Below are 23909 nucleotides of genomic sequence, written 5' to 3'. Positions count from 1 at the left end.
CGTAACTTTGATTAAAAAAATTATGCTACTTTTCATTTTTGTTTTTACGTATGAGCATGAACAACTAGCAAGCTTTGAAGTTTTAGACGGCTTGCGGTACACCCTCACATGTAGTATCTTTGAACGTGAGCATGTCCATTATTATATCATATCCGTCGCTATTACCGACTAAATGATTAATGAAACCAAGCACCGATCTTTTCGTACAATTTATTAAACGGGCGCTATACATAATTACATGGGAAAACCACTTGTAAGGGTAATAATGTTTTACCTGTGTTCAAATTATACCATTCATGCTTTTTTTTTTAACAAAAAATACCATTAAAATTTGTTTCTTGTATATATATGTTACCATTGGTAACCGGATACAATAGGTATCCTGGTATTTTTTATTTAAAATAAAAAAAATGATTATGTGGAAATTACGTGGTTTTACCCCTCTCTCAATTAAACACCCTCACCCTCAATTAAACACCCTCAGAGACACGATTTCTTCTTCACTCTTCAAGACTGTTGCAGGCTTTCTCACATCCATGGCTTCCTCCTCTACGTACAACTCCAACACTAGATCGAAGAAACCCAAGTCAAAATCAAAACTTGATTTTGCAAATCCCTGTGATTCTGGCTACCCTTCTCTTATCTGGACTTCAACGACCAAAGATAATCCTAGAAAAGAGTTTAGGGTTTGCCCTAATTCAACGGTATGTCGGGTTTAATCTATATGTAGTAAGGTCTTTTCAATAATTTTCGTATATTTGGTTTAGGATAACCCATAAATTAAATGCAAATTCTGGGAATGGGTTAATGAAGAAGATACAGTCAACAAGAAGAAAAGAGATGAAGTGGGAGCACAATCCTGTGAAGTGAGGGCACAATCTTGTGAAGTGAGGATTGCAATTATGGACCATGATTTCAATATTTACAAAAAGAAGACAGATGAAGAATTTGATAAGATAATTAGGAAAATTAGCAGTCTCAAAACATATGTAATTGTGTTGTTTATGTTGTTTGTAGTATCACTTTTAAGGGCATAAATGTCAAATTGTAATTGGTTATTATGCTTGTTTTGCTGAATATGATTGAATGAACATGTTTTGTTGTTGCTAAATTGACTGATGTACATTCTTAAATTTGAATATGATTTAATCTTAAGTACAAGAAACATTGAATGAGCATTCATGCATTGTCTTGTAAGGGTAATAATGTGCAGAATTTTACCCCTGTACAAACAACTTTGCATAATTTTACCCCTTAATGTGCAGAAGGGCATAATGGTCAAAATGAAGGAATCCTAAGAGCATAATGGTCAAAAAGAATCTTATGTAAAAGCAACTTTGCAAACAACTTTGCAGAATCTTATGTTTGAATATGATTTAATGTGAAGAATGGTAAAAAATAATGTGAAAGGCATAATGGTCAAAAAGAAGGAATCCTATGTAAAAGCAACATTGAACGATGTAGATTATATTTAAAGGGTAATAACAAACAAAAGCACAGTTTTTAATGTGCATATTTACATCAAAAGACAAGCATAGTGTTTAGCAAAAGACAAAAGCATAGTAATTTCTGCCCTAAACAAACAAAAGCACAGTTTTTAATGTGCAGATTTACATCAAAGGGAATCATTCCAATGTAACAGGTTTATTCACACTTAATCCACATCCATCCTTGGTGATGACAACCCTCCTTAATGCCACTTCAGTGATCCTCTCTGACTATTTCCTTTTCCTCTTCAATGGTTGTGCTACTTGTTCAACTTCAACAACAGGTTGTACAGCAGGTTCCTCAACATCTTCAATTACAGGTTCAACAACAATTTGTTCTAATTCAGGCTCAACAACAAGTTCATGAACTTGTTCCTGATCAGGTTCAACAACAGCTTCAACAATAAGTTCAACAACATGTTCATGAACTTGTTCCTGATCAGGTTCAACAGCAGGTTCAACAATAGCTTCAACAGCAGGTTCAACAGCAGCTTCAACAACTTGTTCATCAACTTGTCCCTGATAAGGTTCATCAACATCTTCAGCCAACTCTTCAATCTAAGATTCAGACTCAGATTCATATTCATCTTCAACTTCAGCCATCTCTTCAATCTCAAATTCAGACTCATCCTCAACATCGGGAACATGTTTACCCTTCTTCTTTTTGGCTTTAGTACTTGGTCCTACATTTAAATTTATAATGCATTAATAGATAATACTTATATTTTTTTGTAAATGAATGATACTTGATATGAAAAAAACCTTCTTTGGATAGTGGACATCTTAATTTGTTGTGTCCTGGTTCTCTACAGATGCTGCATTTTGTAATAGCCCCTTTCTTGCTAATAGTATGTCGACCTTCTTTTTCTGAAGCAACCTTCTTCCTGTTGACTTTAGGTCTGCCAGGTAATCTTCTACGCTTCGGGGGCAACATAGGTTGACCTTCCCAAGATGGCCACATTTCACTTCCATTTAAAGGATTAATTGTATACTTATAGCAATTTCCAAACATTTCTGTTATGAACCAAGTTGCCACATAGTCTTCCACATTCTCATTTAGATAACTAATAGCAGTCATAACATGTACACATGGTATACCGCTTAGTTTCCATCCTCTACATGCACATGTTCTTTGGTTCAAGTACACAACATAAACCTCATGTACCGACCTCACCTCAAATTGTTGCACTCCACTGGGAATTTCATACCAATACCTATAAAATAAAGGAATATAGTATAAAATTAGTACTTGGGAATTACATGCCAACACCTATAAAATAAAGTATATATACCTTAGATGTTTCCTCTTGTCCACTATTTTCCTTCTAATAGATGGACATATGGCTAGATTCCATTTCTGCCCCTTCAATCTTTTACAATACATCCTATCCATCACAAACCTCCTAATTTCCTCTAACATTGTTATAATCGGCTTTTTCCTAGCATGCACAATTGTAGCATTAAAGGATTCACAAATACCATTCTCAATGGCATCACAAGACCTGTCCAATACAAAAAAGCCCTAGACCAGGATTTTGGATCTCTTTCCATCAAGTGATCATATGCTTGTATATCAATCATCCTAATCTCTTTCATTATACCTTCAAACCTTTGCATAGTTGTGGCCTTTGCAGCCCTCCAAAAAAGCTTCCTATATGCAACACCCTTAAATTTTTTCTTGAAATTAGCATAGATGTGCCTAGCACATTGCCTATGCTCAGCATCTGGTACTATTTCTTTAACAGCCTCAATAAGACCCTAAACATGCAAGATAAATAAAACAGTAACCAATTAAAAAACAGTTAGGATAAATACCTTGTGTTGGTCAGAAAGTAAGGTTAATCCTGCCCCATTTCCAATGTCAATGTCCTTAAGTAGTAAGTTTAGAAACCACTTCCAAGTTTCTTTGTTCTCAACTGCAACTACTGCCCAAGCAATGGGGTAAATATGGTTGTTAGCGTCTCTACCTACAGCTGAAAGAAGCTCACCACTGCAAATAACTTTTAAAAGCAACCATCTACACCTATAACCCTCCTGCATCCTTCAATCCAACCATCCTTTACACCTTTGATACAAACATACATCCTAGAAAAATAAATTGTGGAATCAGGCATTGTATCCATCCCAATTTTCACTGTTGACCCTGGATTAGCTCTTAATATCTCAGCTCCATAACTCCATAATTTTTCATAATGTGTGTTCAAACTGCCTTCGATCTCATTAAGTGCAAACTTCTTTGCATTCCTGCATTGTTCAACACTAACCTTCACATTGAAATTTTCCCCAACTTTATCCCTTATTTCCATGCAACTCATTTTGGGATTTTCTAAAGTATCATTAACAAAACGTTTCCCTATCCATGAGTAAGTAACAACTGACCCAAACTTGAAGGTTCTAGCACAGTTATGCTCATTAATTAAGGACTTGATTTGGAATGATTTTTCACTACTCATCCAAGTAACCCATAGTCTAAATGGACATGCTGCCTTTCCTTCACTAGTTTTACAACACCTGACCAACAACCTAGTATTATAATTTTTTTCTTACCAAAGGTTAAAACCGTTTGCTACTGCATAGTTTGAGACAAGTTGATTAAGTTCTTGAGGGTTACAAAACCTCATACCAAGGATGGGTTGCATTGTATCCCATTTCTGAGTTGTGTCATGAAAAGGATAAATTGGGGCTTGTTTGGTTCCATTATCTGAATCATCATCCTCATCAACAAAATCATCTCTAGGGACAACACTAATATAGTTAAGAAAGGGATCATCAGATTTAGTCAATGGTATTACCTCTTCATCAGGTTCATGATCAACAAATAGAGCATCAGACATGACCGAGTCCTTATCTTCATCAGAGCTTTCACTATCAACACCTTCTTCTTCCTTTTCTTCCTCTATCCAGTCAAGCACCGAATCGTTGTAGTGATCAATATATACATTAATCTTTCCCTCGTTACCATGTGCAGCATCAAGAAGCCCCCTTTAGTCATCATCATTTTTCAGTGGTCTCAACCCATCACGCATCGACTTATGCCCAAGACAGTAGTAAACATCAGGACACTTCCCCTTTGTGACATCCTCAAGAACATAAATGAACTCCTTGAAATTTAATCCACCAAAATCGACATCTGTAATTGACGTTTTTTGATTCAGGTAGTATATAAGATGAGGAATGGGGGAAAACATTCCATCGTAATAAACATCTACTTGAATGAAAGTTGATCCTTTTGCATTAGATGGACCAACCATCATCGATCTCAAACAAACCTTCGACTGAGAAAACCCTACACAACGATCTTGGTATGAGGGTGTTTAATTGAGCGTGAGGGTGTTTAATTGAGGTTGAGGGTGTTTAATTGAGAGAGGGGTGAAGCCACGTAATTTCCACATAATCATTTTTTTTTATTTTAAATAAAAAAATACCGGGATACCTATTGTATCCGGTTACCAATGGTAACATATGTACAAGAAACACATTTTAATGGTATTTTTTGTTAAAAAAAACATGAATGGTATAATTTGAACACGGGTAAAACATCATTACCCTCATAAGTCATTTTCCCTAATTACATATACCCCTATACTCTAATACTAACAAAATTTTCACACTCACTTTCTCTTTTTCCTTTACAGGCGCTTTTTTTCATTTTTTTTTATTCTCTTATATCTTTTTTTGTATTTATTTGTATTTATTAATTTTATTTTATTTTTTGTTTAATTGTTTTGATGTTTTAACTTTTAAACAAGTCATTCGAAAAATTATAAAAAAAAAATTTACAACTTTTCATTTGTTAATAATTTTAACAAATTAATAATTATATATTACATTTTCTTAAAACATGAAGAAAATAGCGAAATAGCATGGTAAAGATATAGTAATTTAAAAATTTTTAATATAATGTTCTTTTATTTTATAGAAGAACTAATATTTTGCCCATAACTTCTTACTATTGCAGTAATGGATTTAAGTTGAATTTTGACGATTGTATTAATAAAATCCGACATTGTTGCATATGTTGATAGATTAATATACAAAATCATTACCACTGAATAACTCTAGTTTATATCGTCGAATGAAAATATATTATATATATGACCGAACTCATACGTAAGAAACGTACATAAAAATAAACATGAAAACGTACCTAAAATTTATGTTGAAACATAGATAAACTTGAATTTATATCGACACATACATAAAAATAAACAAGTAAGATTTTTTTTAAGGTAACGCCTGTAAGTTCAAATAATCAAAAACGTATTATATGTGCTCCACTCATACATAGAAAACTTACATAAAAATGAGTACGAAAACATAAAAAAAATACATTAAAATGTAGACAGACTCGAATTTAATCTGATATGTACTTAAAAAACAATTTTTTTAGATTGACAAAGGAAAATACAAATTTACGACAAAATGTTGACCGCCTCGAATTTATACCTACTCATACATAAAAATAACCAATATAAAAATCATTTTTTAAGTAAACTAACGAAAATTTTAGGTACGTTTCTATGATATGCTATGTGCCATAAAAATTAATGAGTTTCCCAAAATACCGCATACCATACATAAATATATACATATAATACAACCTATTTCAGACAACATGCCTATTTCATACCAAGTGATATGATATGTGCCGAATTATAGTCTTACAATCATTCCTACAACAACCTACTTCAGCCGACTGGCCTATTTCATCCCAAGTGAATGCTACGATTCGAATCGTAGTCTTATAACACGCATGCAATTTTCATGGGCTTAACCATGATCTTTCACATACACATAACAACAAAAGTCACACCACCTAGATACAAATCACAAGTCAAACCTATGTCTACCCTCTAAAACTATCATTTTAACCAGAAGTCAACCTGGTCAAAAAGTCAACTGTAAACGGACAAGGTCAATGACCAGCCACCATGCTGTGGCATCCACTTGATAAAACAATTACAGATAAGACCTACCACCACTCTGTAGCGAGCTTCACACCGCGTCGTGGGAATGAACTCAAACATCTTAATGGATTAAGCTCCAATCCGATAAGCCCAACACTCATATATTCAAGAAAGCTTCTTTGCACTCAAATGCTTCATAAAAATTCTAACATTGGGCATGCATGTCAATTACATGTCTATCCTAGAACAAGCTTAAAAATGGTGAGAAATGTGGCCTTAATCTCATGCATGGTTTCAAATCACTCTCAAATTCTAGATTTGGAAGATAGAAAACTCTAGGGACACTCAAGATTGATAAAGATACATGCTTTATGTGGAGTTCATCCATAAACACCAACCACAATCGTAAAAGGTACCCAAAATGCTAGATCTACGAAGTCACAACCATCAAGAAAATAACTTGAATGCTTACAAAGGTCCAGGATATGCACAAGTTGTAACATCCCCCTCTGGCACGTATCACAATATTTTCCGCTTTGGGCTTCCAACAAGAAAACTTCCCAGGGGGTCACCCATCCCAGGATTGCTCCCGCTTGGGTACGATTAACTACAAATTTCTTATGGGTTCTGCTGCCCCCACGACTTTAAAACACGTTGTGGTAGGGAAGGTATCAACATCCCTTATAAGGAATGCTTATTTCTCCTTCCCAGCTAATGCGAGATCACGTGCAACCCACCTTCACCCCCCACTATAGGGTTCGACGTCCATGTCGAAGACATCAACTTGTGACCTAGCTCTGATGCCATTTGTAACATCTCCCTATGACATGTATCACAATATTGTTCGCTTTGGGATACCGGCACGAAAACTTCCTAGGGGGTCACCCTTCCATGGATGGCTCTCGCCCGGGCACACTTATCTACAAAGTTCTTATGGGATTTGCTGCTCTCACGACTTTAAAAGGTGTTGTGATAGGGAATGTATCAACACCCCTTATAAGATCCAAAAGGTTCATTGAGCGCCTCATGGCGGCATGCAGGTTAGCTGCACCTGATCCCACATCGGCTGGGAAGGAGAAATAAGCATTCTGTATAAGTGGTGTGGATACCTTCCTTATCACAATGTGTTTTAAAGTCGTGAGCACAATAGATCCCACAAGAACTCTGTAGTTAAGCGTGCCCGGACGAGAGCAATCTAGAGATACGTGGCCACTGGGAAGTTTTCGTGCTGGGAGCCCAGAGCGGACAATATTGTGATATGTGCCAAAGCGAGGGTGTTACAAATGGTATCAGATCTGGGGCACGGGTCGATGTGTTCGACGGGGACGTCGAAACCTATAACAGGGGTGAATGCGGACAAGTTAGCTACACCTAATCCCACATTGGTTGGGAATGAGAACTAAGAATTCCTTAAAATGGTGTGGATACCTTCTCTGTTACAACGCGTTTTTAAGCTATGAGGGAAACAAACCCTATAAGAACTCTACAGTTAAGCATGCACGGGCAAGAGCAATCTATGGATGGGTGACCCCTTGGGAAGTTTTCATATCGGGAGCCCAAAGCGGACAATATTGTGATACATACCATAGGGGGATGTTACAAATGGTATCAGAGTTATGGCACGGGTCGAGGTGTTCGATAGGGACGTCAAACCCTATAATGGGGGGGGGGGGGTGAAGGTGTTGGATATAGTGTCTAAGTCCATAACTATATTTGGTATGTACTTAACTCGACCCGACATGATCCATTTGGGTTGCATGACATCATGCACTTGGATAGACTAAATGAGAGAAATAAGACACTTATCGTTTATTAATATATTATAAGTTATAATATATTAATAATAAGAATAATAATATTTAGTTAGTATTGATCAATAATTAATTTAGAATTAATTATGTGATCAAAAGAAGACTAATTAAATATATGGGTTGATTGTGTCAATCATCCATAACTTATATAGTGGGCCAAGGCTCCATGGATTATCAAGCTAGGTTAAACCCATAAGATGCTCTATGGGTGCTCCACGGAGGTTGCATAACCCATGGGTCATGGAAATGAAAAGTCATGACAATTAGGGCTTACATGGTGTAACCTAATTGTGACACATTATATAAAGGTTATTCTATTCACCAAAATCGGCCACTAGAAAGAAAGAGGAGGGCAAACCGATTTTGCAAGTGTTCTTATTCTCTTAGAGTTTATTCCAAGTGTACTTGGTGTTGTGTGAGACATTTGAGACATCACACTTGAGGTGCTAGGCTCACAAGGTTTCAAAGGATCCAAGCTATAAAGAGGTAATTCTTACTAACTATTAGAATAAAAGATCCCCATGTATGCTAGATAGGATTATGAACCTTGGAAAATCATTTTGCATGTATCTTAGTCAAACATAGATCCAAGGTTTCTAGGGTTGCATGTACACCATAGGAGTGTTAGAATGCTCAAAACCCATCAGAAGGTGGGTTACACGTGATCCCACATCGACTTGGAAGGAGAACGAAAAATTTCCTTATAAGGGGTGTGGATACATTCCTTGTCACAATGTGTTTTAAATCCGTTAGGAAAACAAATTTCATAAGAACTCTGTAGTTAAGTGTGCTCGTGCTCTCAAAAATGGTATTAGAGTTGCGGCACATATCAATGTGTTCAACGGGGACGTCGAAACCTATAACAGGGGGTGAAGGCGGGCAGGTTAGCTGCACCAAATCTCACATTGGATAGGAAGGAGAACTAAGAATTCCTTAAAAGGGTGTGGATACCTTCTCTGTTACAATGTGTTTTTAAGCTGTGAGGAAAATAGATCTTATAAGAACTCTGCAGTTAAGCATGCTCAGGCGAGAGCAATCTAGGGATGGGTGACCCCTTCAGAAGTTTTCATTTCGAGAGCCCAAAGCAGACAATATTGTGATACGTGTCATAGGGGGATGTTACAAATGGTATTAGAGTTAGGTCATGGTCGATGTGTTCGATAGGGACGTCGAACCCTATAATGGGGGGTGAAGGTGGGTTACATGTGATCCCACATCGACTTGGAAGGAGAACGTAATATTTCCTTATAAGGGGTGTGGATACCTTCCTTGTCACAATGTGTTTTAAAGTTGTGAGGGTAAAAAATTCCATAAGAAATCTGCAGTTAAGTGTGCCCAGGCAAGAGCAATTCAGGGATGGGTGACCCCTGGGAAGTTTTTACACTGAGAGCCCAAAAACGGACAATATTATGATATGTGCCAGAGGGGGATGTTACAAATGGTATCAGAATTGGAGCACGAGTCAGTATGTTCGACGGGGACGTCGAAACCTATAATTGGTGGTGAAGGCGGGCAAGTTAGATGCACCTGATCCCACATCAGCTAGGAAGGAGAACTAAACATTCCTTACAAGGGTGTGGATACCTTCTCTGTTGTAACGCATCTTAAAGCCGTGAGGGCAGCAGATCCCATAAGAACTTTGTAGTTAAGCATGCCTAGGCGAGAGCAATCAAGGATGGGTAACCCCCTAGGAAGTTTTCATGCCGGGAGATCGAAGCGGACAATATTGTGATACGTGCCAGAAGGGGATATTAAAACTACTACATCTATTACTTCTGATTATAAGAATTTTTGCCTTTGTTGGATTAATACCTAAAGTCATATTGGATAGGGTTCCTTTAGAGAGTGAGATTATATGTCTTTACAGATAACTCACTTCACAAAGTGAAAGACCTATTCCACCTGCACTTCAAGCAATTCTTGATGCTGGTGATGCCCCGAAAAGGGTTGGAGTAAAGCGAAAGGATAAAGCAATTGATGAGCTTTCTCCTACGAATAAAAAATCAAAGAAACCTTCTGTAGCTTTGGTTGATGATGAATTAAAGGAATACAATCTAAGCCATTGTTTGTGCTGAAAATATTCAAAATGAAGCAAACACTGCAAACACCTCTGAGATATTGAAGGAAACCATGGAACTTGTTCTTAATCATGAAACTCCAAAGGTATATACGCCTCCTCTTATCACAACTATTACAACACCGGTTGAGACTCAATTCGAGTCTGACATATTCCAGAATGTGATTGATAATCTGATTATAAATCTTTCACAATCCCAAACAACATATACACCACCACAAACCATAATTTCAACTCCCACTACTACAATTCCTATTCCTATATCTACCATTCCAATTCAAACCACCACTATTCTGAAAACCACTCTGCCAATCCAAAAACCTATCTTCAAAACTTTCACCACTCAAATACATATTTCTCAACCCATACCAACACCTATTTTTACCGATTCAACAATAAATCCATATGTCTCTCAATCTCAAACCAATAACAACACTGTTATTCTAACATCTGAACCAATCTCTTCAGAAGTTCCACCTCTTTTCACATAACCTATTTCATCAACAGTTCCACTAGTTACTTCTGAAGTTCTCATTTTAGAAAAAAGTCCTAATTCTCTATCGGTACATGAAGCGTCACTTTTTTTCTTTAGATAATGATTATATGGTGGCGGATGAAGAAGATTTTCATGTTAATCTCGATAAATTTGTTACACCCAGGGTTGATTCATCTTTTGTTGATGAAGAAAGTGATTTAGATGAGGAGAAGGCAGATAATCCCATGACTAAGAGGGATTATAAAGTGTTGAGCAGGAAGGTTAATCTCTTGGTTCTTCACACTCAAGTGTTTTCTACTTACAAGTTTCAATGCATGCAAGAAGCTCACATGGGAATAGAAAAAACTCTTTTTAAGACTTCTGCGAAGTTAGTTTTAGATACAACTACGAAAGTTGATGAAGCGGTTCATGAGGTCAAACAAGCTACTACGAAAGTAGATGTTGTTTTGAAGGAGGTCACTCATTCTATGAAAAAAAAGCTTGCTTAATTAGTGAACGAAGTTAAGGAAATATGCACTTCTTTGGTTACAGAGAATATGGAGCATCGTACATTGTTACAAAAGGACATTGTTGATCACCATATCTCTATGTCAAATTTTATTCTTTCTCTAACTAAGAACTATAAGGGTGAAGCCAACTTACTAGATATCATCGAATAAAAGGCTCAAAAGATCAAAGGGATGAAGAAAGAATTAAAAACAACACATTCCGATCTTGCGAAGATGGATGATGAACTCTTGTTGATGTATAGTTGGAAATTTGAAATTATTCAAAGTTTGGATTGTATCGTTGAAATCGAAGATGCTCCGTATGTGGATTACATGTCTCAACTTCAAGATGCAAAATTGCAACTAATCATATCCAATTTATCTAAGTTCTCTGATGTTTCAAGTAGCGGGGCTACGTCTCAATAAGGGGAGAGAAGACTAAGAGAACTGAGACAGAAGCTCCTATGAATGAAGAAAATCCAACAAAGACACAAGATACTCCATCAACATTTCAAATCGCTATCAAAATGGAGAAATGAAGAAAAAGTCTGATGTAGAACCTAAAGTTACTTTTAGTAAATGCTCAATGGGTGATCGCATGAAAGATTTCACAGTGAATGTTTAGAAAAAGGTTTCGTAGAAAATCCCACAGAAGGATAATGTTGGTTCTGATTCGGTAAAAGTGAAAATTGTTTCAGAGAATGATGTTTATCCATCTGATAATGTTGCTGAGATGGAAGATCTGAGAAAAAGGAATGGGAACTTGATATGTTGAATCAAAATGAGAATTGATCTTGATCAACATAATGGTGAGAAAAGAGAGTTAGAAGCAGGTGAAGCAATGAAAAGAGCTTTATACCTGCTTGGATAGTTGAAAGAATTAAGAGGAGGCAATCAAGAAAGTAAATATCTATTGGCTTGAACCAAATATTTCCTTTTTTGTGGGTAATAATCATGATATCCAATTAGACTTTCTGATGACAGCAAATGCATTTTTTTTGTTGCTTTGAACACTTGGTAAAAGTTCAGATTGGCAATGTTTCTGTTAATTAGAAGTTTTTCAAGTTCTATGTGACACACTCAAAGCCACAATATGATTCTGTTTAGGTTCGAATCATTTGATCATATGGTTGATTTTATGGTGAATGCATTGGATTAATTTTTCTTTGGCTACCGATTAAGGTGATCCGTTCACATTCGTTATTACTAATCCTTAGAAAATAGATTAATTCAAGCAATGGCCAGTTGTCTAAATTAATGAATTTCCTAGTTTATTGGTTCGGGTTAAGTAAGACTTGTAATGGTTAATTAAATTGGTCGTTCAATTAACCTCTTGTTGATGGTTCGTCACAGAAGCTCACACATTAATTTATCTATTTTCTAGTTAACCCTAGTTTCACAGTCGCTATTCCTAGGCATATAACAATGTTTTCACATAAATCATACGAATTTAGCAATTAAGAGATGGTCATGCAACTTAATATGCTGGTTAATTAACTAAAAATAGTTATAATTAACATATAAGGTTCTTTAACAAGCTTAACAAAACAATATCACCAAATTAAATTAATCCTAACCATAAAATCATTCCATATTCACAAAATCATCTACCCTAAACAGAAGACAAAGGTTTTAGTTCGTCATTACAGCTAAAACACACTTAAAAACGAAATCCATTGGTTTAAACATGATTCAATCAAAGGTTAAAGTAAGAATACACTTGAATCGCCTTCAATCTTCCCAAAATCGGATGCATAGACTTGATCTTCGAGTTCCTAGGGTTCCAACAGCAACTTAGCCTCCAAGGGTTTCCAGAGAGAGCCTCAATTCGGGGATTTGACATCTATTTATAAATTTCAGAAAACAGGGTTGACTCGTCGAGTCCAGGTATCGACTCGTCGAGTCCCTCAGTAAAAATCTGTGTACGACAAGGACTTGTATCTCTTCACGAACCTTCGATCAGACTCGCTGAGTTGATGTCTGACTTGCCGAGTCTCTTGTGTTTTTTTGGTTCTTTTCTTCTTTCATCCATTCTCGAGATCTCGAATGCTAATCCTGCTCCCTTTCACTCTCGATCATGTCTTTTAGGCTGAAAACACAATTTAAACATAATTAAGCATCTTTTGTTCCATAATTGCAATAAAATAGCCAAAAAGTATTAAGATTAAATGCTAAATATGTAACTAAATATGCACATATCAGGAGGAGCCCTATTTAAGCATCATTATGAACTTTGGACATTTACTCTCATCCGCATCCATTGTTTATTTCGTCCAATTGAAACCCTAGTCCATCATTGGTGGGTTCTCGAGAAAATAATTGGTTTTTGTGGCATTTTGGTGTAAAGAAGAAGGAACTTGGAGACCAAGTATTTTTTGAAGTTGAACCATTAGATCAGAGTCTTCATCAATTTTGGAAGCTTTAGAAGGTATAAAGCTCTCACCTTGATAACTCTTCATGATAGTTTGAGTTTGGGGTTGTTTATGAGCTTATTTTGGTCCCATGGGTTCTCTTTGTGAGTTTGGGGAACTCTAGGAGTTAGAGGTGTTATATCTCTGTCCCTTTGATTTTATAGATGCATAAAAATGTCATCTTGATGGTTGGTTTGGCCCATGCAAGAGTTTGAGTCCTTATTATGAGTATTGTTGGAAAAAATGGATGTTGGGTTCCATTAAGACATGCTAAGGTATAAAGTTGCCATCTTTATGTATTAGAACCCTAAAATGGACGAGATCTGAAAGTTGGGCCTATTGGCAGAAAGGATTAAGCACAAAATGACTTAAGTTGGCAAGTAGCTCGGTACGCTGAGCGTACCAAGGGGGGTACGTAGTGTGTACTGGCAACAAGACGAATACGCCATGAGAACCGCACATACGCCAAGCGTATGCCTTGCTGTGTCTATTCTTGGGATTTTGAACCTCGATTGGGCCTTAGACTTTTGGGCCTTAGCTAAGAATTGGGCGTTGGGATTTTAAACATTAGTGGGAAAATTTATTTAGTGGTCATTATTTTATTATTGGGCCAAGTTTGGGTAAGCCCTAGTTACTTATCAGCTGACTGAGGTGACTTTTCTCATTGTATCAATGGGTCGAAGGCACTAAGGCCGACCCATTATTTGTGATATAGGATGCTAGCTATATTTGTGATATGTGTATGAAAGACCAGGATTTGGATCCTGACAATTGTATGAAAGATCAGGAAGTGGCCCCTGACATCTGTATGAAAGACGAGGATCTGGCCCCTGGAAACTATATGGAATACCATGATTTGGCCCTCGGCAAGAAATTATTTGTATGACTATGATTAGGCCCATAGCGCTAACTTATTTATATATGGTATGTGGTACTTTGGGGAACTCAATAAGCTTTGTGCTTACGGTTTTCAGTTTTTGTTTCGGGTATTTCTGGTTCGATAGGGAAGAGCGCGACTTGATCGCAACGCATCCACTCATGTTCCGCAATAAGATGATTTTGGTATTGTACTCTGATAACTATTTTATTATGAAATACTTGGAATGTTTTTTGAGGAAAGATAATTGGTGTTTTGATTGAAGTAAAAATGAAAGTTTTACCTCTTAATTTTTAGGATGTTACATCGTTGATTGGATTGTGGTTTGGAGTGTACAACATGAATGTTTCTTGCTTTGTGCTTTGTGGGACTCTTGATGATGTGAGTTAACTATAAGTGAATATGTTAAGTCACATGCTATATAGGTTAAATAATCTCAGAGTGATTGATTTGACCCTACTGCACAAATCTTGTCTTTGTTTAACCGTTGTAGGGATAAGTCTTTTAGTCGAAGGACTATCTAATATTTGTGGTATGTCATTGTATTCATGCAGTAGTTAGCTGAAATTATTGGGAGTTCTTCCTCAACTGATGGAAAGGTGAGGTTGGGAACCTAGGAGAGCATAGGAAGTGTTTAGTGGGTTTGGATGCGTTGTTTAGAAGGAATTTGGAGTACTAGTTTGAGAAGGTGGAATAAAGGATTCAGGATGATTCTTGAGGAAAGTATGGATAGGTGTGGAAGGTTGTATTGGGCTCGTACTACTGAAAGCACAGGATTCGTACTCGAATCAGGGAAAGTCACGGAGAATTGACGAAGCCTGTGTGATAAAGATTCTTTGGGTACGTTCTAACTTATTTCTTGGTTGCTTTTCATAATGGTTATTAGCACTTGTGGAGGAGGATCTGGTTTAGGTGCAGGCTCTGGTGCTGATCCGATTGATGAGGGGATGTATGAGTTCTTCACGTCACCCGCTGACATATCTACATATCATCTTCCTAGCGTTTGTGGGAGGAATACCAAGGCTCTAAGTTCACGTTGGATTGAGGAGATGGAGGGTGTTTTTTTTGCACCAGTCCCTTTCCCATGGAAGACATGGTTTGATTTGCTTTGGATCTCTTGCATCACGCAGCAAGGAGGTGTTGGGAGCTGACTGCACAATCTATTACACTTACCGAGTTGGAGTTTATGTCTTGGGATGAGTTTGTGATCTGGTTTAGGGTGGAATGTGCACCAGCTATTGAGGTGCAACAGTTGGCGATAGAGTTTTAGGACCCTCTCCAGACGACTGAGACTGTGGCAGATATCACCGCTAAATTCAGAGAGAGGGTTTGAATGGTTCCATAGTACGCTACAAATGAGGAGATGAAGAAGACAATGTACCATCATATGCTGCGAGGTGATATTTGGGGATTTTTGAGCACGATCTGCTGCAAGACCCTGAATGACATGATTACTAGAGCCCAGGAATGGGAGATTGAAATGCAACTTCGATTAAAGTGCGGGCCAGAGCAGATTCAGATAACAGTGGGCTAGGCAAAGAGGCCTAAGTTAAAGGATTCACGATTAGGAGGCCACCAGGTCCGTGGCCATTATGCTGAATGTGGGAGGACTCACGAGGGAAGTTTTCATGAGAAAGGAAGGGGATGTTTTAGTTGCGGTCATACGATCCATTTCAGCAGGGATTTTCCTCGAGGCTTGGTTCTGATATGTTTTCATCGCAATCAGGTGGCCCACAAGAAGGCCGATTGTCCGGGATTGTCTGGTGGAGCGGTGCAGGCGCTAGCTCCAACCACTCTGAGGATTACAGTTGATCGTGATGGCATATTGGAGGCTCCCATGGTGAGGAGTCGATCATTTCAGTTGCAAACAGGGGAGATCTAATTTCCATCAGGTGATATCACTAGTATCTATGGTATTCATTTCCATCATATTCATATTATTATTAATTATTCATGTAATTATATAATTGTGTGTGAGAGACACTATGTTCAGTTTATTTAGGTCTCCACCTAAGGATCAAAATTTCCCTATGATGGTCTAGTTATGATACTTCAAGGATTTTTATATGCAATGTTGCATACCAAGAGCCATGCATAGAGGGTATCCGAGTGAGCCGATTTAGGACTTTGATGTAGCAGACATCGACTAGTGACAGGGCAAGCCCTGAGTGGAGGAAGACTGAGTGTTTTGCATAGAGAGCCAAGATTCATTTTTATATTTGGTGGTTCAGCAATTAGTTTGGAGGAAGATACAACATGATCATGTCAAATTCAAACTTAGGGCTCGTTGAGAGTGTTCGTGATTGCGATGCAAGGAAGGATTGGACAAATCACGAGTGTAAAGTCCGCAGTTGTCAAATTCAGTGGAAGGTGCTTGGAAATATTGACTTTCGTGCAAATGTTGGGGTGTATTAATCAGGTTTTTGGTTGTGTATATGCTAGGTCTTCTATTCATGAAAGTTTGGTTCTTTTAAGCCCAGGTTGGTGGCACCATCGAGTAGTGAAACTGTAGATGTCTTGGGATTTCGAACGGCTACAAGGTTGATAGTGTGTTGATGATTCCAAGTGGGGGGGGGCACTTAGGAAAGTGCAAGTCAACTTGAAGTTTCCTATCTATAACAAGTAGATAGCTAGATCTGTTGTGGTATGAGCCAAGAATTATGCAAGCGTTAATGTCAGTGGTTATTTTAATCAGGAAAGCAAGGGTTGAAGATTCATAGCTATCTCACTGAGGACAGGAAGCAACGAATGTGACGCATCAGTAGTGGCTCATGGCGGATATATGACTAGGTTCAAGTTGAGGGTTGTGTTAGATCTTCTCTGCCAGTTCTTGTCCGATTAAGACTTTAAGGTTCAAAGCATGACTCGAGCATCTGATAAAGGTATAGTCTGATGAGGTTTCGACTCAAAATTGATTTTGGTATGGAAGATTGATGGCAATACCATTGGTAATGTTGATAGGCTATTGTGTAAGTGTTGTAAGACTATGGGGTAGTCGTAGTATTCACCAGGCTGATAAGCTGTTGTGGAAGTGTTGTAAGACTGCAGGGTGGCCGTAGCATTCACTAGGTTGTTAGGTAGTGTTAGTAGTGTTTCAAGATTACGGGGTAGCCGTAACATTCACCTGGTTAATGAGCAGTTGTGAGGGTCTTGTGAATCTACATTTTGGCTTGTAGTTTTCTCAAGGTAGGATTAGACCATGGAAGGATGGGTTGAGAGACTATGGAAGGACCACATCATTCATAGGATCGAGGAAGGATATAGGCCGATTTAGGGTCGTTTGTGATGTAAGACTATAGTTGGGCTGGTACCATTCACCTAGAGTGAAGTGAACTATCTTACATCCTTGTGGTGGTTGACTACGAGTCTTTGGTTGGATAAGGAGGGCTTTTGGAGCCATATTGGCATTCAAGTTAAGATTGCTTTTGTCAGAAAGACTCTTGGTCGAAGTCTCGAGTTACGGGCACATATGAGGCTATTAGATACAATAATCGGTTAGAAATCTAACATTTCGGTTAATCGGTAGGTAAGTATGAGGCCTGAGAGATCTTGGTTAAATCAGAAGGTGATAACTGGACACCAAGATGAAATCGAAACATTGGTAAGGCACCAATGATTGAGACTTGTGTGGTTGTTGCCTTTGTTTTCGAGTGAAGGGTTCGGTAGAAATGGGTGGTCAGGAATTTTGTTTTCTAGTAGTCAACAAGATAATTCAGGGGAAGAAAGGTTTTGTTCGGTTCGGGTTGCGAAGTGAAATCATATTGATTGTGTTTCAGAATGGTTTTGTCTATCGGGAAGTCAGACAAGGTTTTGAGTTTCCGAATTGTGGGTAGAGTAGTGATAGTTATCCTTCAATTGGTTGAAGATATTGGGTCAATGATTCATTATTTGTTAGGGAATGTGAGTTCCACAAAGCTTCGATTTTGATTATAGTGATGGAAGGCAGTCGCTTGTGTGAGTCAACTTCTTAGTTTGAATCGAGATTCTGGAAGGATTGTCCGAATAGCCTGGAAAGTAGTAAGAGGTGATTTCGAGGACGAAATCTATTTAAGTGGGGGGGGGGGGGGGGTGGGGGGTGGGGGATTTGTAACACCCGTATTCTAGATTGGTTAAGATTACTTTTATCAAGTACAAAAGATAAAGTTTTGAAGGAGGCTTTGTTTTATGATGTGGTGCAAGGATGCCTACGACGTTGTAATGGCTTTGTGGAGCGCGTGTTTATGTGGGCGACCACGACATGGCCAAGTATTTCCACGACGTGATAGCTGTTCTTGCCTAAGCCTATGATTCTTTTAGGGTTTTCTTCATATTTAATCTTCTCTAAGCCATTTCTAGGGTTCATTTCTAGCCTCTAACACCCTTTCACCTTAGAAAAACCCTAACCTTCATTTCTTGCTTGACTCTTGACCTTTTTGGAGCATTTCTTAGCTTGAAGAAAAATAAAAGAAAAAGAAGAAGGTGTTTTATTGGTGAAACTTGTAAGGAAACATCATCATCATCATCATCATCTCATATTCTATTTAGACCCTTGTAAGTGTCAAAGCTTCCACCTTTATTGTGGTGTATGGCTAGATCTAAGTCCTATGTTTTTCATGCTTGAGCAAGTTTGGAATGATGAGACTCATAAAGTTAGCAACTTTATGACTCTCCTGAGTCCTAAGATCATCATATGTGGTAGATCTAGACTTGGTTGGAGTTCTTATCATTGCATGAGTTTTTGGGCATTTTTAGCTTATAATAACCTAAAATGGATTCTAGACATGTTTTGGGCATACATATCTATAAAGCTTTTAACTTTATGATGGATATCGTATTATAAACCCTTTTGGAGTGGTTGGGCTAAGGATTTTTTTTTCAAATTTAGGACTTAATGGTTATGATATTCTGGTATATGGCTTTATTTGGATCTAGGATTGGAGATCTTGATCTCTTTAGGTGTCTTAACGGATAAAGTTGGAAACTTTATCCATTTAGACCATACAATGGACCAGAGCTTTGGAGCTCTTGGAATCAAAGAAAGTAGCTTAATCCATTAAGCTACTGGAAACCCAGTGCCCATGGCGTGGCCATAGGTCACCATGGCGCAACAACGTGGGTTTTCCTGCCTGTTTGTTTATATAAGGGCCATTACGTGGCTAAGGAAGGTCACAATGTGGCGGTTGACTAAAGTTAATGTCAGCCGTTGACTTTGACTATTGACTTTTGGTTAAATTTCTATTTTTAAAAAGTAGCGTAGGGTTTACCTTGTGTGGATTGTTAAGAGGTGTTTAACACCCATCTTTTAGCGGTGAGAGCTGTTAGCTATGGTCGACGTGACATCGAGCTGGGTTTTAATCGGCTTTATGTTTCAGGTGAGTATGCTCAGTGTGCTTTGGGGTTGAAGACACCAATGTTGGCCCTTTTATTATGTTGTAGGAGAATAGTTGTCTTTGTGACACTTACCGATATGCATGTATGTGCTCGTTGTCTTTGTGACTCTTGCTAGTATGATTGTATGATTAGATATATGGGTGAAATAGCCCCGTACCAGTTGAAAGATACTGAAGGAATCAGAAGGGACTCAGAGAGTTGGAAGGGACTCAGTGAGTCGAAAGGGACTCAGCGAGTCGAAAGAGGCTCAAGGGTGAACTTGACCCATCACAGCTTTAGGTTGATATGTATGTATGATTTTTATGTTTGATGTTTATGTATAATATGTGGTATTTTGTGGAACTCATTAAGCTTTGTGCTTATGGTTTTATATTTATGGTTTTAGGTATATCCAATTTTAAAGGGAAAAGCCCGACGTGAATACACTGCATCCCCTAGAGTGTTCCGTATGTGCTCTTTATATTTTTTACTATGATGTTTAAATGTTTTAATCACTTTGATTGGTTTTGGAACAACTTAATTTTATGACTTACTATTTTGAAAATGAAAATTTTACTATGAATTTTAGAATGTTACTCAACGGGTGCCTTTTATATCTTTCTAAGCTCTTTCTGACCTTGTCGGTGGTGGCTCAACCACTTAAAATGAGAATGACACTTTTTCAGGCTCAGTGTGAATAACTTTGTCATAGACACGATAGAATTTGATAAATTGTTGAAAGATCGATAGAGAATTGTTAGAATTTTTGATAAAAAAGAAATCATTGATGATTTTGTGTTTTGATTTGAATAATGATGGAAATATATTATTTGGATTTTGCTTTGTAATTTGTTTGATTTGTTTTTTTTGTAAGACATTTTAGAGGATCAATATTTGAATGTTTCTAAGGTATACAATAAACTATACCATGTTGTAGTTGATGACACTCATTCATTATTGATTATTGGGTCTATACTATAGATGAATAGATGATTCGTATTTGATATTCGTTTCAATACGTTTCAGTTTTTCAAATATTTACATAACATTTTTCTTGTTAAACCTTAAAATTTTTCTTTTATAGTCTTATTATATATAATATACTAACTTTATTTATTATAAATATAAAAAAAATATTACTTTCCAGAAATTAAAAAAAAATACATAGTCTTACGAGACTTTGTAAATAATACAAATTGATCTTTATTTTACTTTTTATAAAATATAGTGACTTTATAAATGATGATTACTTTAGTTAAAATAAAACAATAACATTTTTCTTTGAATTATAAAATATGAATTACAATAAAATTGAAAAAAAAAATATTGCGTTTCCAAGTCGAATATTATGTATACTTTTGTGAGAAAATATAAAACCGATGGCCAAAGACTAAATATATAAAGATTTCTCCAAAGCCTTCAAGTGAATTGTTGGGTTGGGTGATGGGCCTCAAATGGGTCGGTGATGTTGGGTTGTCGTTGGCGATTGGGTGCACAAAACAAGGGTCACCAAGTAAGGGCCTGTTTGAAAGAAAAAAAAACAAAATAAAAAACGAACACAATGTCTTATCTATTATTTTTAGACTTTCAAAGAAACAAAAACAATAAAAACAAACTGAAACTAATCTAATAAATATTGTATTACAAAAGGCATAATCTTGTCATAATTAAATACAAAAATCGGTCATAAGCAAACACACACACAATCACTAGTCCAAAGACATGATAGGCAATACATACGATTTACATCAACAATATTATGTAAAAATTCAATGCTTAGTCAATAAAAATATAATGCATGAGATTTGTATAGAAAAATAAAAACAATATCCAAATTTTAAATTAGTAGAAAAAATCATTGCCTAATTTTGGAGCAAGATTAGGATACACGATTATTTTCCCTTCAAATTCTTCTAAATAAGATTGCGAGAGAAAATCATTGTCTAAAAGACGGATAAACATGGTGTAAGGACCATTTATGTGCTTTACTATAAGAAAATGTAAACGAGAATTTTTAAAATCAATTGTTTTTAAAATGTAAGGACCATTTTTGTGGTTTTTTAGTTTTTTGTCATGCATCCTTTTAAATTTCTCAGTAATTCTTCGGCATGTATTTGTTGAGATCAAGTAAGAGACAAAAACGTATCATTTGTTGCCGGCTCAATTTTGCATTCTAGAAATCCTGAAATACAGAAATAATGATCGGTCTCTGTCACATTGTAACAGTCTCTAATACAAATATAAGGATTTAGCTACAATTGTTCAATAGTTGAACAAATGAGAGGATCGAAAACCTTCCAAGGTTAGACTGTTTTGGGATCCTTGACAAGGTTTCTAAAAGACTATAAGGAAACTAGATAATTACTGAATTAAAATAATATTATTTTAAATTTAAATCTAGGGTTTCTGCGATCTTTTGGAAATTATAAATAGGGCGATAACCTTTGGATTTTTTCGGTCACTACCTCTACCATAAGATAAATTCAATTTTCTCCCTTCTCCCCTCTCTCCTATTCGATTCTAGGGTTTCCTAGAGTTTTGGGTGTGCCGAATTAGAGGCTTCCATACTTTTGGAGCTAGGTTATCTAAGAATATTTTAAGAGGTTGATTAACTTAATACAATTTAAGCAAACGGTATGTTTCCTACTCATGATTTCGTTAATCATAGGGTTTTAGTTTTGTTTTATAAAACATGTTGATATTAATAAAGAAATTGCATAGATCTACTTAGGTTGCATATACCCATAAGAGTTATGTGAAATTCTGCAAGTACATTGTTATTGTAACTAGGGGTGTTAACGTGGTGGTTTGTTTTGGATAGTAATAAAATTGTGAACCGTCACCACGGGGTGGGTGCCTCATGTACACTAACTGAAACCGAACCGAATTGACAAAAAAACCAAACCGTATAAGGGCGGGTAACCACGGTTCGGTTCACGGGTACCCCTAAATATAAAAAATCAAATACAATCAAAACTACAAACTCCATTCCAATGATTTCTTTCAAAAAATTATTAGATCCAAAAGTTATAAAAACATAATGATGTTCATATAACATACATTATAATTGGTATAACAAATATAAAAATAAAACTACAAGAAAACAAAATGTAGAAGCGCAAAATTGGAATTACCAATAATGATTTTTGTTTGGATATGACTAAGAGTTCAATGGAAATGAATAATATATATATATATATATATATATATATATATATATATATATATATATATATATATATATATATATCAAGCGGTTCGGTTCGTTTATCCGTGGATACCTAAGTATCCAAACCAAAATCAACCCGTTGATATATGGTTTTTTTGATTTCGGTTTTTTTTGTTTCGATTTTTTCGGTTTCGGATAGGCCGGTTCGGCTCCTTTATGCGGTTTTTTTACACACCCCTAATTGTAACCTAAAAACTCCAATTGTAGTATCAGAGTTATGCTTTTCAATTACTAGCGCATATAAGATGAAACTTGGAAAAAAAACCCTGTTAATCGCAGGGCGCGACACGCCTAGGCTAAGGCATGACACATCTTCTGATTAATTTGATGTTTCGGATTTACTTGCCTAATTCAAATTATAAGTTAATTATTAGTCAATATCTGTTATTTTATCTAATTAAAATCCGAACTATTAATGTTAGATAACAGGAAAACCCTAATTTAAATTTTGAGAAAGGAAATATAATTAAAATGAAACAAAATATTTAATTATGATATAATTAAATAGAAGTGAATTATCCTTAATGGAATTTAATATATATTTAATTAACGGTCTAATTAATAGATAAATATTAAATTATATTTGGTTTAAAAGATTAATTAATTAAATGTTAATTTAAATAATTAAATTTAATCCTTGTGCTTTAAAAAAAATACTAAAATCCAGTGTGTATGTGTGTGTGTGTGTGTGTATATATATATATATATATATATATATATATATATATATATATATATATATATATATATATATATAGTTGTAATACTTTATGTGTA

General features: G+C 36.3%; 1 long non-coding RNA gene across 1 annotated transcript; it reads left to right on the top strand.

Annotated features, from left to right (window-relative positions):
* Positions 1 to 501: 501 nt before the first annotated feature.
* LOC122195952 (uncharacterized) lies at positions 502 to 1111 on the top strand. The gene is made up of 2 exons (XR_006187085.2): positions 502 to 704; positions 768 to 1111. It is a non-coding gene; the product is annotated as an uncharacterized LOC122195952 (long non-coding RNA).
* Positions 1112 to 23909: the final 22798 nt, after the last annotated feature.

Source organism: Lactuca sativa, chromosome 1, assembly GCF_002870075.4.
Source record: "Lactuca sativa cultivar Salinas chromosome 1, Lsat_Salinas_v11, whole genome shotgun sequence".
Classification (NCBI taxonomy): Eukaryota; Viridiplantae; Streptophyta; class Magnoliopsida; order Asterales; family Asteraceae; genus Lactuca; species Lactuca sativa.
The sequence above is the reverse complement of the archived record's forward strand: the minus strand, read 5'-3'. Positions and strand labels throughout refer to the sequence as shown.